Below are 18,303 nucleotides of genomic sequence, written 5' to 3' on the forward strand. Positions count from 1 at the left end.
TGTTTTCAGCTGTCACGCTAAACTTCTGACATCTTGTCAAAAACACAACAACTCTATAAACAGAGTGCGGCAGGACATCCCGACTAGGTTTTATATCTCAGAATAGAAGTAAAGGCAGCTTGTGGATATACTGATAATCCCACTCTAGCAGTCTTTCCAAAGAGAAAGGAGAAACCTTAAGGGGATACCACAGAGAGAGAAACATTCACAGTCCTGAAAAAACAAGGGTTGTTTGAAGGCCCTTTTGGGAATATCATGGTGCCGGGCAATTTTTCTTTCAAAGAATAAAGGTGGTTCAAGTTAATACTGTCTGTGGGTTTAGAAGGGGTTCAGCCAACAGTCTAGCAGACATGCTGCTCAGTTCAGCACCTCAGAGGCTGTCTACAAGCTCAACTGTATCTAGGTCATGGAGGTCTCTGATTATGGAGACAACATGGTGATACACCACAACCACTCATTTACACAAAGTATAGGACACTTTCATTTGGTCCGTTACAAAGCCTTTACTTAGACCCCGTAATTCTTGGATAATTACTGGAAATATTTAGTCTGACTGATTTTCTTTACAATAAAGAGCAGCTAATTACCCAACTGTACTATTTAATTGTCCTCCTCTCTGTAAACACGCATGGATACAAAGGCAGTAAAGTCAGCTGTGATGCAAAGAGAGTAGTGCTGCTCAAAGAAAGAGGGGGGCGAGCTGATTTTTACCAACTCCCCAAGGAAGGAAGGCAAGGGGGAAGTGGTGAGGGGTAAACTTCAGACAAACACTGTGCGCTTTGTTTGTTTTTTTCCCCACCCCCTGAAAAACCAGAGTCTGTCATCCATTCTGACCCGACAACAACATCTGTAAGCAATTGCTGCCTTACAAAAAAAAGGAGAGGAAAAAAAACACAATGCAATTACACCACTACCAATCAAAACAGAATTAAACAAGAGCTTGTCCTCTAATCACTCCCACATGAATACATGCGTAGCCGTCATCTCCAACCAAAGACATTTTTGTCCTACTTGAACTGATATCATCTCAAATCACTGCTGCATGTGTTTGATAGAGTGAATGCTTTCATTTCTGGGGTGGGGGTTAAGCAGCCTGAGCGAGTTATAATCATTAGAGCATGTGCAATACATGTACAGTGCTATGACAAGGTATGTTCCTCTTTCCTGATTTCTTAGTTCTTTGCATATTCGTCACACTTATGTGTTTCAGATCGTCAAGCAACGTTTTATATTAAGTAACTTAAGTAAAAATTCAGGTTTTAGATGATGATGATTTTATCCAAACCAAACTGGCTCTGTGTGAAAAAGTAATTGCCCCCTAAACCTAATAACTGGTTGTGCCACCCTTGGCAGCAAGAACTGCAATCAAGAATTACGTTAACTGGCAATGAGTCTTTCACATTACCGTGGAGTAATTTTGGTCCGCTGTTCTTTGTAGAATTGTTTTAATCAGCCACATTAGAGGGTTTTGAGCATGAACAGCTCGTTTTGAGGTTGTGCCAAAGGATCTCAATCTGATTTAACTCAAACTCTCCTGAGGTCACTCCAAAAACTTCACTTTGTTCTGTTTTTTTTGTTTGTTTTTTGTGATATTCAGAGGTGGACTAATCTAAATGCTCTTGAGCTTTCGAGACACAAACTGCTGGCCGGATATTCTCCGGGAGCAGAATCCATGTTTCCATCAATTACAGGAAGTCCTGAAGCAGCAAAGCAGCACCAGGCCATCACACTACCACCACCATGTTTGATTGTTGGTGTGATAATATTTTTTATTAAATGCTGTGTTAGTTTGATCCCAAATGGAGTGGAATCAAAACCTTCCAACGAGTTCAGCGTTCGTCTTGTCATTCCACAGAACATTTTCCCACATTTTTCTTGGAAATCATCAAGATGTTTTTGGCAGACTTCGTGTTTGTTTTTGTCAGCAGTGGTTGTTTCTCTGGAATCTCCCATGGATGCCATTTTTTCCCCAGTTTCTTTCTTATTGAATCATGAACTTTGACCTTAACTGAGAGACGTGAGGCCTGCAGTTTGTTAGATGTTGTTCTTGGTTCTTTTGTGACCTCCTGGTTGAGTCATCGATATTAAATTTTGGTAGGTTTCACCATTGTTTCAAGTTTTCTTCATTTGTGAAGTATACTTGAGAGCCATGATGTTATGATTTTTGAGATCTTTTAAACAACTTTACTTTCTCACACAGGTTCTGTTTAAATGAGTTCTTGATCAACAGGTGTGGGGTTAATCAGGTCTGAGACTGGCTAGTGAATTTGAAGTCTTTCTTTCTAAAAAATGTGGTTAATCTCACTTAATTCATGATTTAACAAAGTGAGATAATTACTTTTTCACATAAGCTCAGGTAGGTTTGGACAGAAAAAACAGTATTTTGTATTTACTCAGGTTATCTTCGTCGAATATAAAATTTGTTTGTTGATCTGAAACATTTAAGTGTGAGAACTGTGCAAAAGACATCAGGAAGGGGCAAGTACTTTTTCGTGGCACTGTGCATTCATGTTAAGTTCGTGGGTGCCACTCGTTCACTTCATCAGCATAAAGTCAAACAAGAGCACGGTGAGAGAAAACTTCACCATTGCCCCGGTGAAACTGTCATTACATCATCTGTACAGCTGAACTTGGGTAAAATCAGTGAAGGAGAAAAGAACAAGAGGAGTCCTGAGCTCCCGACATGCTCGTGTGCCTAGCTCACATAAACATGTGTGTATTCCTATCACACCCCAGGTGAGTCAGACCAAAGCAAATGAGCTGAAAGTGCAGTAAATATGAGGTTCTGGATTGGGGATCATACCAGAAGGGGGGTGGCTGAGGAGAAAGCGGGGCATTCCACTGGTCGGGCAAATATTCACAAGTCCAAGCCACTGAAGCGTGTCTGACGGGCCTTTTGTGCTCCACAAGGCAGGCCACAGTTCCAAAGCAGCAATTAAAAGCAGGACCTTTTCACCCATAATCCCTCTGACCTGGACGCCCACACCCAGTCGTGCAGATGTTGCTGTCTGTGCCCTCGTTTTTCGTGCTTGCTCATTTTTACCCCATCCACAAACACTCAAAATCATACCCTCACATAGACACATCAGTCTATGTTTAGAGAAAATTTACAGCTTTTTTTTCCCTTAACGTAAAATGTCAAAAGAAGTTTTAATTTGCCATTTGGCCCTTTGACCCCCTCGCAAGAAATCACGTTGCTACATTTACACTGTGCATCACAGAGATAATCACCTGTACGTGGACTTTCTTACAGCCCCACAGTTGTCTCCACAGATCCCTGGCACATACAGAATGACTCACAAGTAGGCGCTGGATGCTGTTGTTAGTCAGAATAAATCTTAATTTCACATTAATGTTTCTGCCATTGAAATGTCCTACACCCAATTAGAAAAACGAGGGTGTATCATTATTTGCGTTCAACTGTAATCCCTCCGCACAGAAAGGGAGGCGATTAAACAGGTTTAAAATGCCACAATTCAAAGTGTTCCCTCTGAAAAAAATGAAAAAAAAATCTTATTTTATAAGCACATTAAGCAAATCAATTTAACATAAATTATACGCTTCGGTGAAAAAGGCACTGAGTTGAAAGTCATCTGCAAATTGTACACATCAAAGTGAAACACTAAAATAAACTTTTGCCTTTGATAGAAAAAAAACTGTTTGCTTTCTTTCACGCAGGCTTAAACGAGCACTAATGCTATCAAAAAATCACCGCTGTTTGTTATTTAAAGCCTGCAACTTCACAAGTTTAATTTTATAAAGCTGCTTTAGGTGTACCTGCGTGCTCTCATCAGGAACACATTTGCAATTGCATGGCACACGCACTTACACATGCATGCACACAATCAAAAACTGGAGGACATTTATATATAAACCCTTGAAGTGTCTTCTTAGATTTGGCAACACCCCCCCCCCTCACAGACAGGGTACTGTATTTGTGTTCATTTCATTAGGGCGACTGTTCAGTGTCGAGGGCCCCCCGAGGGGGAGACTGGCAGCACCGCAGCATTCATCATCATTACATCAGCGACCACCGAGATCTGCTATCTTAGGCTTATCAACACTGCACAAACGCACCGCGGCGCAGCGAGTTAGAGGGGAGAGATGGGAGATGGAGACGATTGAGGGAGATTGTGAGCAAAAGTGGGATAAGGGAGAAAATGAATGGAGAAAGGGAGGAGTGTGAGACTGAGACTATACGTGCACGTGTGTACGGGTGTTCACGTATGCACGCATGCGTCCGTGTGCACCTCACTGCGCCCCTGCGTGCCTGCACATGTTTTCCTGCATGCACAATGTGTGTTTTGCACGTCGCGCAGCTATGCCAACAATATTAAAAGCTCCTTCACAGCTGGAACAACTAAAACACTGAGGGGCGAAGAAGAAGAGGGAGGAGGAGGAGTGTGAGCCCTTCGGCGAGATTAGCTGAATCTAGCAATAAAACAAAGTGTGCTTCCTATGGACTGCATGTGTTTGCATTGGATCAGGTCAGTGTGAGGGGATGAGATGCCTTAAGGAGACTGTAGAGGTTCTCGGTGGTGGTTAGAGGACCTGTAATGGGTTCAAAACCCCTACTGAGGAGGCGCAATAGCTTCACATGCTTAGGCCTCGTGTTCAATACTGCACTTTTACAGCATGCCCTTGGCCCTGAAGGGCAAAGGGGAAGGGGCTGGGGGGGGGGGGGGATTTGGGGGCTGGGGCTCTCATTCACCAGCAAAAACTTAACATTGTGCCCAGATGGCACTAAGTCTGGCCTACAGCTGATGGGGACCAGACTCTCAAGTAAGGGCCATTTAGCAAGAATTAGTCACACCCTGACACACACACACACACACACACACACACATATCCAATCCCAGATACACACATGCAAACTGGTTTAGTGCTTGATCTTCTCACCCTTTTTGTGCAGTGTGGCATGTCTGAGTCATTAAGTTTGTTAGTCATTTACACGTTACTGTGTCACGTGTGAGTTCAGCTTTTTCTAGTTACACTGCAAAGCTTTATTGAGACTACTTATGAATGACAATTTGATGTTTTTGTACATTTTAAACATACTGATGTTCATGATTTATCTTTATATTAAAGATATGTGGTCTTAAAAGCATCCCATCAGCAAAAAAACAGCTTTCTACCACAAGTGTATTGCACAACAATTAGAAAATGGAAAGCCTGTTTCAAATGAAGACTGATTTTATTTGTATTTTATTTCCAAGGACAAACAGTGCAACAACACAGAGCATCAGTAGCTTTCACCACAGTTAATAAGATTATCCTCGCATGCGTCTTGGTCCCTCAGACCTCCCCATTTAAGATGCTTTGGAGGGCTGGTGAGGGACCTTGTGTGTTGCACAGCAGAATGAGCCGAGCGCATCTTACATTCCTGGGTAACAAACCCACACGATGTAATCACGACGCTTACACGACGCCTCTTTTGCGCTCGCTACCCAGTAGATAAGGGGCAAATAAAGCGAGCGCCACAATGGAAGCCTTGCTCCTTTTCCCCACAGCCCCATGCTTATTAGATTGTTTATTTATATATTTTTGACTTTGCATTTGTTCACGAACCACTTGTTTCAGGGCAAGTGGGGCTGTGACAACTGAGACAATGGATAATACGGGCAGCTTTGATGCTGCGGTGGCCCAGTTATGCAGTATCGGTTTCCCTTGTTCCTACTTTATCCATTTTCTTCCCATGCTAAAACACAGAGCCTTTGTTTGATCAGACACTTTTTCTGATTCTTAAGGAGAAGGAAAAGATGCTTGTTCAGCCGATTACTGAAGCCTTTCGCAGACAATGCAAACTAATACTTCAGCAAAATATCCCAAAGGTCCTTGAAAAGAAGAGAAAATGCTAGACTTGTTTTTTTTTTTTACTGCACACCTTATTTTTTATCTAAAGTTTTCAAACTAATTGTTGCCAACTGCAGCAGCCCGCTACACTCTTAGCTAAGTTTTCCATTCAATTAGCCCGTGCACATGGCAGATATTATAAAGCACAGGAGAACGGGCCTCCAAACTGCAGCGAGAACAGCTCTGTGTCTGTGGAGGCATTCTTCATACATGTCATTAAAAGGCACTCTACGCTATGCCACAACCAGAGACGCAAGAACAGCATCCTTCGCTGTGCTTTCACAGCAAAAAAAAAAAAAAGTAAATGTTAAACAGCGGCTGTATGTAACCCATGTGTATGTGAACACGGCACGGGAGGAAAAGAGGAAATGTTTCGAGTAGATTTGACAGTATGCGAGACCGGCTGTGTAACAGTATGTATGGATGTGGATGCATATGTTTCTCTACATCCCTTTCAATATGCAAGCGCAATCACTGTGTGTAGAACATGAGCAAGAGGGGGGGGGTGCCCAAGGGAGGGGATGAGTGGAGGAAGTGAAATTCCTCCTCACACACATCTTTCTCTCTGCCTCTGTGCTCAGAGGAGGATCAAGCAGATGGAGGGTCCTGTGTAAGTGGAGTGGCAGCACGTATGATTTTGACAGTAGATCTTCCACTTAGCCCAGGGGACTGTAGAATACACTCCTCTTATCCTCTGCACCCCAGACAGAAGTCAAACCAGCGCTGTTTGCAGCAGCTGAACTACCGAGTGCAATCCGATGGCTGTACAGCTACAGGTTAGAGTGTTATTGTGAAGCTGTCCTGCCCACTCGGACTTGAATTTCCTCCTCTTTTCAGTTCAGTTTTCCTCCTTTCTCATTTTGCTCGCACTCCCTTTCTTTCCCTCCCTCCTTGCTTTCCTTCATTCCACTGTGTCATTGGAATAAGTGTTGAAGTGGAATGAGTCAGTGCCGCAATGTGATTAATGACGTGCTCTGGCGTCTCCGGGGCCGAACGCTAAAAACAGCCAGGGGGCAGCGTGATAATGCACAATAATAAAGCCAGCAGACAATCAGCCAGGCAAAGCAAGGCCTATTAGCTAGCCCCATCAGGACGGCTAAGTGAGAAATTAGCCCTTCCCAAGCTTCGCCGCAATTCATCAATTGCCGCGCCTGAATCCCCCCTCAAGAAGTCATAATGTTTACTTAAAGACTGGCCTCCATGCCCCAGCGGCGAGCTTTATTGGCTCTTATTAATTCCCGCCCTGGCCCTCGCGGCCATGCCATTTAAACCGAATTAAAGGGGTGAAAATTGGATGAGATGAAGTTGTCTTGGTGTTGGGCTCTCGTATGATAAAGCCGGACGTTAACGGAGGAAGACTTGGAAAAAAAAATAAGGAGGGAGGGAGAGAGGGAGGGCAAACAAATCGGCATGTAAAGGAATGCTGAATGAGGCTGTCCAGAAATGTGCCACAGTCAGTCAAAGGAATGCATGGAGAAAAGGAGGAGCACTGCTTTAATGCTAGACTTCCTGTGTAGATGGGAAGTGATCCAAAAGGGTAGCACTGAGTCACATATTCCACAGATGGAGAAAATTATTAGGATTTTTTTTGTTTGTTTGCTTGTTTGTGGCTTTGCATTTATCTTCCATCACAAGTCATTAAAAAATACCTTAAAATAGGGTCAGCACTTCAACCTTAATTCAACATGTCAGTAATAGACAGGAAAAAAGAGGCGAGGGAATGAACTCATATGTGCAGGCTTAAACTAGCAGGACTCTTAAGCACGCTACCTTTGTCATTACTGATTACACCATAGTTGAGAATATCTTATTTAAAAAAAACCATGCATGCTAAATCTGTGAGTCTAGATCCTTAAAAGTTTGCATTTCGGACTCCTTATCAGACAGGATGAGCAATATGAGGAGTCCTCCTGATTTTTAAAAACTTTCCCAAACTTTACACACTACCCGAGTAATTAATACATCCTAAAAAAATTAATAAATAAATAACCAGTGTAGTCTCTATTGTCATATATTTCTCTGACAGTTGCTGCTTGCAAAGTTTCCACCTCAGTTTTTTAAGTGCAGTTGCACTGAGCCCTGCGTTGCCGTAAGTGCAAGTATACAAGTTAAGAGTCTCATCTATGCGAGCTGTGAGTCTGTGTTGCTGGATCGGCGGCAGGTGAGGGTGTTCTATAGAGCAGTGTGGAGTGTACCGCAGCGGAGGTGTGAGATCAAAGACAGCTGAAGCTCAGAGGGAGTCCCAAAGACTTCTAGCTCCCTGACGGCTCTCCCCACGGCAGCGTCGGGAGACAACTCTCTCCCTTCACTTTCATATCAGCCACAGATTCCCCACCACCACCACTACCTTCCCCTGCACGGGCTCATAGGCTCCACACATGCACACACACACACACATACACACACACACACACACACACACAGGCAGTCTCCGAGGATTTGCTAGTGCTGCCAAACCTGTATCCCACCACCTACAGCAACACTCCTACACACGGAAGCGCGCACGCACACTGCTGCGCGCCAGAAACCCGTGCATCAAAAACACACAGGATTTTGAAACACCGAGTTCGGAAGAAACTCTCAGCCCAGTGAGAAAGACTCACGCAACTCAAATACCAAGGCAATATCACACGGCACGACGCCGGGATGAGATGCCTTAACCTAACAGTACTGCCGAGTGTTCGTGGAAATAAAACTTCCCATAAACTCCAAAGAGAGCAGGCACAAAATGGCCCCCTGAAAATCCCCAGCATAGAAACCGAGGAACAAGACTTGTCGTTAGACAGACAGCCCCCCCCCCCCCCCCCCCCAAACAACAGCCAAACATCTGGGTGTATTTACTTCATTCAGCTGTTAGCAACCCCACCTCAAATAAATCTGGGAGCTATAACGCCATTTCTCAGGACAGCTCCTAAACAAACACACTCGGCTCGCTCACCGCCGCATGTTCGAGCGTCTCCAGCAGCCCGGCAAACGCAGGCAAATACATTTGCGAGGAGGAGGAGGAGGCCTTAATTGGAGCGTTTGACGGGCGCCTGGGGTTAATTGGGAAGCATGGAGAGCAGCTGGCTCCACCGTGGAAGTTGAGACAGGGATAATAAGTTCACCCTTTGCAGGAGAGACAGTTGGTGATGAATCAGATCAGAGGAACAGTGTACTGTAATCATCCTCACATCTCCCCTCCTCCACCTTGCACTCCTGACAAGCAGAGACAACCTGGCTCCCAGCTACGCAATCTGGCACCTATCACACAGGACTGGCAGTCGCAAGGAGATCACCCAGCAATGCTTCACACACACACACCCACGTGCCCGCACACACACACCTACTCTAACCCGGGGTTCATTCAGCTAATCACTCACACACACAATAATTCTTACCTCTAGGACACGGAACCTAGTTTATCACTTCACCGGTCGATGTATGTAAATCTCTGCAACAATGTGTGTACTAATGGCTTATTACCCTGCGTTAGCTGGTTTGCATTGATCTCTATGCCAGAGGGAGATGGAGAAACTAGAGCAGTTCGCTGCTCATATGTACCAAGCAGGACTATAATCACATTCCAGCTTGTTTCAATAAAAGACAAACATTAACATAAAGCATCTCAAAAAACACGCTAAATAAAAAAAACCTTCACCCCATCAGTGTGTGCAAGAAAAAAGGGATGGGGAAAAAACTTTCCTGGATTACAGGGTAATCAGGGCCATATGGGATGGTTCTGGGTAACTTTGTGTGTTGCTCTGAAGTGCACGACTTGTGTTTGTCTTTGCACATTATGACTTTCTGAATAAGAAAACTTTTTTGTTTTTTACAGAGGATGAAAATGCTCAGCGATTGCACATAAAGAAAAAGAAAGTAGCAGCAGCAGCAGATAAAGGGTTTAGCTTTAACACCAAACTCAGTTCCTTCGGCTGGGAGGGTGGCTGAGGGAGCATTTGGAGCTGAAGGAAGCCCAGGTAGAGTCATAGGCAGTAATGGGAGGAGACAGGGACTTAGGGCGCCACACAAAAGCCAGGCTTTATAAATAATTCCAAAAGCTAACAGGATCCCTTGTATGTGTGAATCTGTGAAATACATTCACACGTGAATGCACACACACCCACAGACACACACACACACACACACAAACACTGCCACCAGGGGGAATAGGTTATTCACACCGCTCCACTGGGGCTGTTGAGCGTCTGACCTGTCTGGATTGGTAAATTTGACCAAATCTTTTTTGCATAGATGATGCAAAGAAGAAAATAAGTCAGGGAATAGAAAAACAGAAAGGCCCATTTTTCCAAGTCAAACACACACACACACACATTTACACACTCACACTCACTCATAATGCAGGGCAGCAAAGCACACCGGAGACCTGTCTTGTAAATCTCTTTGTGAAAGCAGCTTTGGGGGGTAGACAGGGGCTTACATACTGAACCCTGAGGTAGAGCTACAGACTCCACTCCCTCTAACCCCCCCACGGTCTTTCTCCCTCTCCCACACACATACTCTGAGCTCCCATGTTCTCTTTTCCTCACTTTCCATCTACCCCACATTTCCTCCACTTTTCTTGCCCTTCTTTCACCTTTTTCACTTGTTCCCTCCCTCCTTCCCTCCCACCGTTCTTCCTTCTCCCCTCTCTCCTCCCCTCTGTCCGACTCGGGCTCCAGAGCGCTGGTCCTTAGCCCCCGCAGGCTCCCGTGGCGTTGCAGTGACTAATGTCCTGCCTTTGCTCAGACAATGAGTTTGAGACTGAGCCGGGAAAGTGTTGAGGAGGGGAAAAAGACTCTTGCACCTTTGACAAATGGAACCCTTCGCACTCCCATGCCCACTGAGGGAGCTTTTACAATGTTGCGCTCCACGCTCCACGTCCTCCAAGGGACGACTGCGACCCACAAAGCCGCATCTGGGGGAACATAATGAATTCTTTGGGAAGTCTAACCTGGCTTTCTTCATGAATAAGATATATTTCCAAAGCATGTCGACCCCTCTTAATAAAAACACCAGTCTGGCAGGAATAGCCAAAGCCGTTTTAGGGCCCCATGTACACGTTAATATTTCTGTTTCTCGATAAATTTTCTCAGGCCTGCTTCTTTCCAGGCCTGTCACTGCAAGGCCAGCCCAACAAATTCCCTGGAAAGTAGAGAGGCCACAGTGACAAACTGTCATTAAAAACGGCTCGAGTCCATCTCTTTCAAGGAACTCAAACTCTTGCTCGCTCCCTCCTTTTCTCCACGCACCCTACCCCCCATGCAAAACTGAAAGGAACCGGGCTTTGTCTGAGGAGCAAAGGAGAGAGGAATCCCCCCCCACCCCTCTTCTCTACAACCCTACCTCCCCTCCCAGAACCCTGTTCCTCACTCCCTGCGGAGTATTGTTAAAACACAGCCCCCTCTCTTTCCGTGGCCCGGGCTCTTAAAACAGCGTGCTTTGCATGAGAAAAAACGATTAGTCTTCAAATGCTGCGCTGTCAAAGGAGGGCTCTTTCAGGTTCGGGTAGAAATTTGCTCAGATAGTAGAGTTCCCCTTTTGTTTTTCCAAGATGAGGCATTATTAGAGCCAGAGTCTGTTAGCATTCATTACTGAAAAGAACACACTAAAGGGGTTTATTTGGGATACCCGCCCCACACGCCCCTCCTTTTCCAACTTGCCCCAAGTCCACGGCAGACGGAAACGAAGGCGGCAGAGCGGGTAAAGAGGTACTCATCTAAAACATGTTTGGAGAGCAAAGAGAATGTCTGGGCCTGCTCTTCTTTCAGGTATTAACCTTGGGATTTATATGTGACATCCAAACAACAGACACCCCCTTGACCTCCACTCGGGGACTCACCAAAGCTCGGCGATAACTCCCACTGAAAGACAACTACAAGCAGCACGGGGCTGCAAACACACAGCGCGAGCATCGTTGCATGACAACACATAACTTAATTACTGCTGTGAGTGCAGGTGTTTTGTGCAACAAAATGCACTACACAGGGCTCAGTTTAAACAGTTATGGCAGAGGGAAAAAAATTAGTGCCCAAACTGATGCCTCGGTGCAGCCTAGCCCCACACGTCAAGAAGCAGCGGTACGTGACGGATCATTGTTCACAGCAAGCGGCCAGTTCATCTGTCTCCCAATCGCCACCCTTGACAGGAAAGCACAGACCCCCTCACGGATGCCACAACCGGCTCCCATCAAAGCTGACACAATGCCACATCTGCACTAAGAAAGAGCCCCCACCAAACCCGCCACCGCCCCGGAGCCCCAGGAAACTGTCTCTTTAGGCGCACAAACTTTACACACAAACAAATGGGCCCCCGGACTAAAAGCACTTCAACTCTCGCTGCTACACTTCACACGGCGGACTTAAAGACATTTTTACAGCAGCTACAGCAAACAGAGGAGGAGATGAGCGGCAGTCACACGCAGGCGTGACCTGTCCGCTTCTCTTCCAAAGTGTGCGAGAAAAGAAAACACCAGTCACGAGCTGGCACACCACTGGATCCTCGCACACAAGCCCGCGTTTCTGCCGCAATAAAATTTACCGTCTCCTACAGCAGGCTTTATGTCGAGCTGTCAAACACAGCTTCATCTACCGTAAATCCGAACCACTTGATTCAAATTTATGTGAATGTTTCCCCACCCCCACCATTTTTTTTTATTGCCGTTTTCTTCACCTCACTCTGGGAGGCAAATTGTCAGGTGCAAATGGACTTTCCAAAGGACGAAAGCTATAGCAAAAAAAAACTTTTCCAACTTTTTTTTCCTTTTTATTTTTCATGCAGTTAAAAGACAAAAAAAAAGACAGTAAGAAAGAGAACAGCACACACACAAAAACAAAAAACTGTATGAATGAGAGAACAAGAAAGAGAAATAAGAGTGTGAATGAGCACGAGAATGCATGTGCACTCAGAGTACGACTGTTTTTGCTGGCTAGCAAACACCCAAGTGAATTACAATCCCTGAATGCGAGTCATATACATATGTGAAATTACATTTTTCCCTTCTCGAGTCTCATATCGCCTTCATCACTATTTTCCCTCCCCGCCATATGCCTTATCCAAAGACATCACCCCTTGGCTTGAAAGGTGCCTTTAGCAGACTCCTTGAAACAGCGAGTGAGGGTCCCGCTCTGGGACAATGATGGTTGAGGTGGAGGGGAGCCGGGGGAGCAGGAACACATAGCATATTAAATCTGCTGGCGGAGCTGGGTCGTCCACGCACAGAGCCAGAGAGCCAGATCTGAGGCATGCCCTGAAGGGATGGCTGGGCCTGGGGATTAGGAGGCCAAGGAGAAGCCCTCGCACACCCGAAGACCCCTTCTTGTCTCTGCTCATACGCAAATGCATCCAGACATTTTGACGCTCCTCAGGTTTGCTGTCTCAGCCCAAGTTTTCAGAGCACTCCTCCGTGCCTCACAAACTGCACTTACACACACACACACACACACATTTCCACCCGCTCTCATGAACAGCCTTTTTTTCCCCTCAATCACTACCTCTGTCTGACTTGTCCTCTTTCTTTCCCCACTGTGTCTGTTTCATTTGATGTCAACATATCAAAGTACCAAATCATCAAAGTAAGAGAGTAAGAGATTTCTTTTGGGGGCCATCTATTCAACTACGCCAGCCGTATGCAAGGAAAGCAACAGCTAATCACAATGTGAGCTGATTTTTATTATTACATAAAATGAAACTGTCAGTTTTATCCTCTCAGGAAGTTTTAGGAAAAGTACAAAAAAGCAAGGAAAAAAAAATCAACGAACCAACAGCAACCTGCAGGAAAACCCACAAAGTGAGCACGATTACACAAAACCCTCACATCTGTGCTCATTATCTAAAGGATAATCAACTTCCCTCACATTACCCTCGTTTTAACAAAACATTTGCCACCTCTTTGAGTGCTTCAGGTCGTGGCATTAGCACAACAAAACAGCTCATTAGGGCTTCTTGCATACAAACCTGATAACAGGTATACTTCCAACAGGGCAAAAAAGGCCTGAGGACACAAACTGCCTGTAACTGTGAATGTAAGGCCCTTACAAAGAGGAGCAGGCCATACCTCAAAAGCTAATAGCACATCATCTCCCTGCATTAACGTGACATCCCCTATTCTGCCAGGTCACCAGGTCACAGGTGTCCTCGGCCAACGTCCCCATGCATAAAAGAGAAATTTTTAAAGTTGAGATAAAGCAGCACGCTGCTGCCGCCGCCGCTGATATCTGACGGACCGATTCCTGCAGAGGGAAACGTTATCCGCCTTTTCCTTGCGCGTGGAGTTATGAAGCACAGAGCGGCAACGATACATCTTTCCTGGCTACAGTAAGCGAATGGCTCTAAGTTGTGCATCTCATTCCAGAAGATTAGCATCTTAAACAGTGCTGCATTCATCCTTGCTGCTGCATTGTAATGAGACAAAGTCCTTTATTTGGAAAAGGTGCACCACTTTCAGATAGTATCGTGCGAAAGCAGCAGCAGCAAAATTAGATATACACACAGACAGTGTGCAGATTTATCTTTTACAATTTTTCACAAGGTGGACTTCCTTTCTTATGATTTATTATTTATTAGATATTTGGAAAATATATATTACATACATTAGATTATTGTGTAACTATAGAAATTGAAGCCATTATTTTTTAATTGATTTAACCATTTAAAAATGTTACATATTTTGATCTATCAGCACTGAATTGTTGATTAATCGTCAAATTTAAATGTGATGTCTTATACTGAAAATAAAATGACAAGGGCCTCCTATGATGATATACAGGGAACAATATTTATCGGTGTAATTTTTTTAATTACCAGTATCATCTCAAAATGCTTAATTAAGAAGTCACACGCCATAAAAATGCACAAATACATGCAAACAAAATTTAATTACAAATTGTCCTCAAGTTGTCATTTTAAAAATAAAGCTTAGGCCTAAAATTTTCAGATTTTTAAGGCCTGACTTGTCTGCTTTTATTTTTTTAACTGAGTGCAGTGGTAAATTTTCCAGCTTCAGCCCTGCGAATGTTATTTTGTTATTATTAATAAAATAGAATGGGGGAAATATTAAATGACAGTTTATGTGACAGTGCCTATTTTATTTTATTGGACAAATGTTACCAAGACCTGCAAAAGCCCCGCTCAAAGCCAAATGCTCAGACAAGATGAACGATGAGAGCAACCTTATAAAAAAACACCCAAAAGGAGATTTTTTTTTTTTTTATCTGTGTGTCCTGTTAAACATCTTATTTCGCATGCGTTCGCTCGCTGCTCCGTCTCAAGGCAGCCAAACCTCCGTTAATAATTTGCCATGTGCCAAAAAAAAGAAAAAAGAAAACCCACACACACATACACAACACTCACAAAAAAAGGGAGGATTTGAGCTGCACCGCATGGCTGAGCACCTCGGACCCTCGTCGTCTGTATGAAACCCGAGAGCAGAGGAGCAGATAAAATGTGGAACAGCTGGCGAGGAACAGGAGGGAAAGTTTCAAACAAATATCTGCACATGTGGAGGCTCGAGGGTGGGGGGGGGGCTCCCAAATGTTTTCATGTCCTGGACCCCCAAAATGAACACACCAGACTTCTGTTCCCCTGTTCCCACATTTTTTTTAAATCTGCACAAGCCCATGTGAGAGCTTTCTATTCTTCTTCTTCTTCTTCCTATAATTATTATTATTGATGTAACTTTTTAAATGACACCTTGCATGTGAAGTATATCCATCACTTTTTAAATACTAACAAACTCTAATCAACTAAAATACAGAGGATTTATGCTTTATTTAATTTTGCTTGGGTCCCCCATAAAACCTCCCCCATGGACCCCTGCAGGGCCACAGACCTCAGTGTAATGGGCTTAAATTTCTCTGAGCACATGCGCATGCCTTCAAACACACTGTGATGTACGCTTAAATATGTTCTTTCTTAAGGGGAAGAACATCATTTTAAAAATTTTCCAATGCAAATCAAATTGACAGAAGCTCTGGAGAGTCTCTTTAACTACGTCAGGTTAGCGGATGCTGACAGGGAAAACAAAGATTTATATGAAATCATCCAAATACTTTAATTTTCTCCGTTTTTATAACTAAAAATAATTTCATGAGGAAATTTAATGTTATAATTTATTGTCAATTTTTTTTTGAGTTTTTCCAATTTTAAGTCTCGGCTAATTAAATATTACAAAACTATAAATGACTAGGTGCTCGATAGTGAAGCAAGGGGAGGTCAAAGGTCAAGGGGAGGGTCAGCCACAGGTTTTGGGTGGATTGAAATAAAAAGTTGAACATGTATGCCGTCACTAAGTGTTTCCCCGAGTCTCTCGCTTGTTAAAGCAAATCAATAACAGATCCTGAAATATGATCACAAATGCACATAAATATGACCCCCCCCCCCCCCCCGTCTCATCCCACGCCACTATACACCACACCCCCGCGCGCGCTTATTTGAGGTCCAATAAAGTTTCACTTCCAAACTCTAAGAGTGTTTTTTCCCCTCTCTCTGTCTTATTAAACTTTACAAAAACACGTTTTTCATTAATGTGAAAGTTTATGCAACTGGTTTGAAAATGCACATCTGTCTGCGGTGGATACTTGTTAAGTCTGCCATCCGGGGGTTTCTAACAACCGACGCTTCTTTCACAGATTAAATCACAGCCGGGCCGAGCGTAAAACAGACAGTGGTGCATTTACGCTGTTTCTTTTTTCTTTCTTCTTTTTTTGGAGGGGGGAGTCCCTGATCGAGGCTTTCTTCGCTAGTTTCATAAACTGTTCTCGCAGTTGGTGCACTTCACCTCTACATCTGAACTTGTATGAAATTCCATCGTTTTGAAATATGAAACCTCCGCTGCTTCACAAACTCTGAGTGGCTTTCTCAACTTTAAAAGCAGACAAACGAGCGCAACAATGTTCAGAAAGAAAAAGAAAGTGTATTTGTGAGCGGTGTGTGCGAGCTTTCAGCAGATTACTTACTTCTCTCTGGGTGAATTCCCCTCTAATTCTCGACTTTAAAAAAAATCTTCTCAGGCGAAAAAAGAAAAAAATATATAGATGTGTCTTCTTTCCTCTTCTCCTCCTCTTCCTAACTTGCAGATGTGCCTCTAGAGTTGCCTGGGAGTTTTTTTTTTTTCTTTTTTCTTTTTTTACGCTGCAACTCCAACTCCAAAACGGCGCTGCCAGACTTTTTCCTCTTGTCTGTCTTTCTCCTCCTTCTCACAGTTTGCTGTGTTCAACCACCGCCGGACTAACACCATCAGCCTGCCGATAATATCTGCCGATAGCAGACCGCAGATGTGCGTAAAAACAACATAAGCGTCAGAGAAGCGCATGGAGAGTTGTTATTACATTTAGAGCGGTTTTTTTTTTCGGGAAGAGGGAGAGAGAGAGAGAGAGAGTGAGGGCGAAGTGTGGGACTCCAGCTGCTCCTTCCCTCGCTTGACTCCTCCCTTCGGATTGCTCCCTCCTTTACTCACTGCCTACTCCTTTTTTATTTTGTGCAGGCTACCCCTTTCTTTCTCTTTCTTTCTTTCTTAGTAAGCATTTTAAAGACTTGTTCCTCAGTAGTACTATTTCTGTAGTAGAAATAAACCTAGAGGGGAGAAAGAACAAAATAAAACTGAAGTTTCAGTCCTTACACCACAAAGAAGAGGAAAACAGGTCCAGGTTAAGCATGAATGACTGCATTTTAGGGACCAAGAGTTAATTGGATCCAAGCTTTAACTAAAATAGCTGAAATAATCTCATAGATCTCAGTTGAAAACACCCACTTTTTAATGTAGAAACTCATACATACATTTAACTGCAGATTTATGAGAGCCTCCTGGGCTCAGCCTTCAGAGTCATACCTACTAATGCTTCAGCAGAGGGAAGCCCTCCTGTAGGGTTAGGTGTAATCAATATACATAATCAATATACAGGGAAATTATGTGGTAAGAGAGGTCTTTAGGGTGCAGTTTCAATCAATGAAGAGGTGGGAGTTTGGGAAGGAAAATCAACCGTTTAACCAGCATTTGAATGTGTGTGTGTGGCCGAGAGGTCAGGTCCGTCAAGTCTATTTGTTCCTCATTGTAACACACATCCAATCGGCTGCTGTGACAAATGACTAAACCGTTTGATTTAAAGACAAATATCCGTCTTTTAAGGCTGCCTTATAATCACTTTCCTGACACTTATTATGCTGATAAAGTCAGCAATGACTAATTACCGCCCAATCAATCAGAGCTCAGGATCTTCTGTCACAACTGTCAACGTCTTTGTCATCGTTATAAGTGTCGGGATTTTGACTTTGTCGCAATGTGAAGATGGATTTCGGATGTCAGTTAGAAGCAAGGTGACAAAACTGTAAACTGTGATGAGTGTGTGAACGACTATATTGGTTTTCATGGGTGTGAAGTTTCTTTGGCATCCATAAATTTTTTTTAAAGATATTTATGTTTAGTTATTATTTTAAGGGGAAACAGACAAAATAAACAAGGTTAAGAGGTCATAA

The 18,303-nt window shown here is 43.8% G+C and overlaps 1 protein-coding gene across 1 annotated transcript in view; it reads right to left on the minus strand.

Annotated features, from left to right (window-relative positions):
- Window positions 1-17,285, minus strand: part of gli3 (GLI family zinc finger 3) — a 96,286-nt gene extending 79,001 nt beyond the window's left edge. The window contains exon 1 of the mRNA XM_085286851.1: window positions 16,788-17,285. The gene's annotated coding sequence lies outside the window, so the exon portion shown is untranslated. The remainder of the gene's footprint in view (window positions 1-16,787) is intronic.
- Window positions 17,286-18,303: the final 1,018 nt, after the last annotated feature.

Source organism: Mchenga conophoros, linkage group LG9 (assembly GCF_057382185.1).
Source record: "Mchenga conophoros isolate Kocher_MC1m ecotype Shallow Benthic linkage group LG9, M_conophoros_male_GT1.1, whole genome shotgun sequence".
Taxonomy (NCBI): domain Eukaryota; kingdom Metazoa; phylum Chordata; class Actinopteri; order Cichliformes; family Cichlidae; genus Mchenga; species Mchenga conophoros.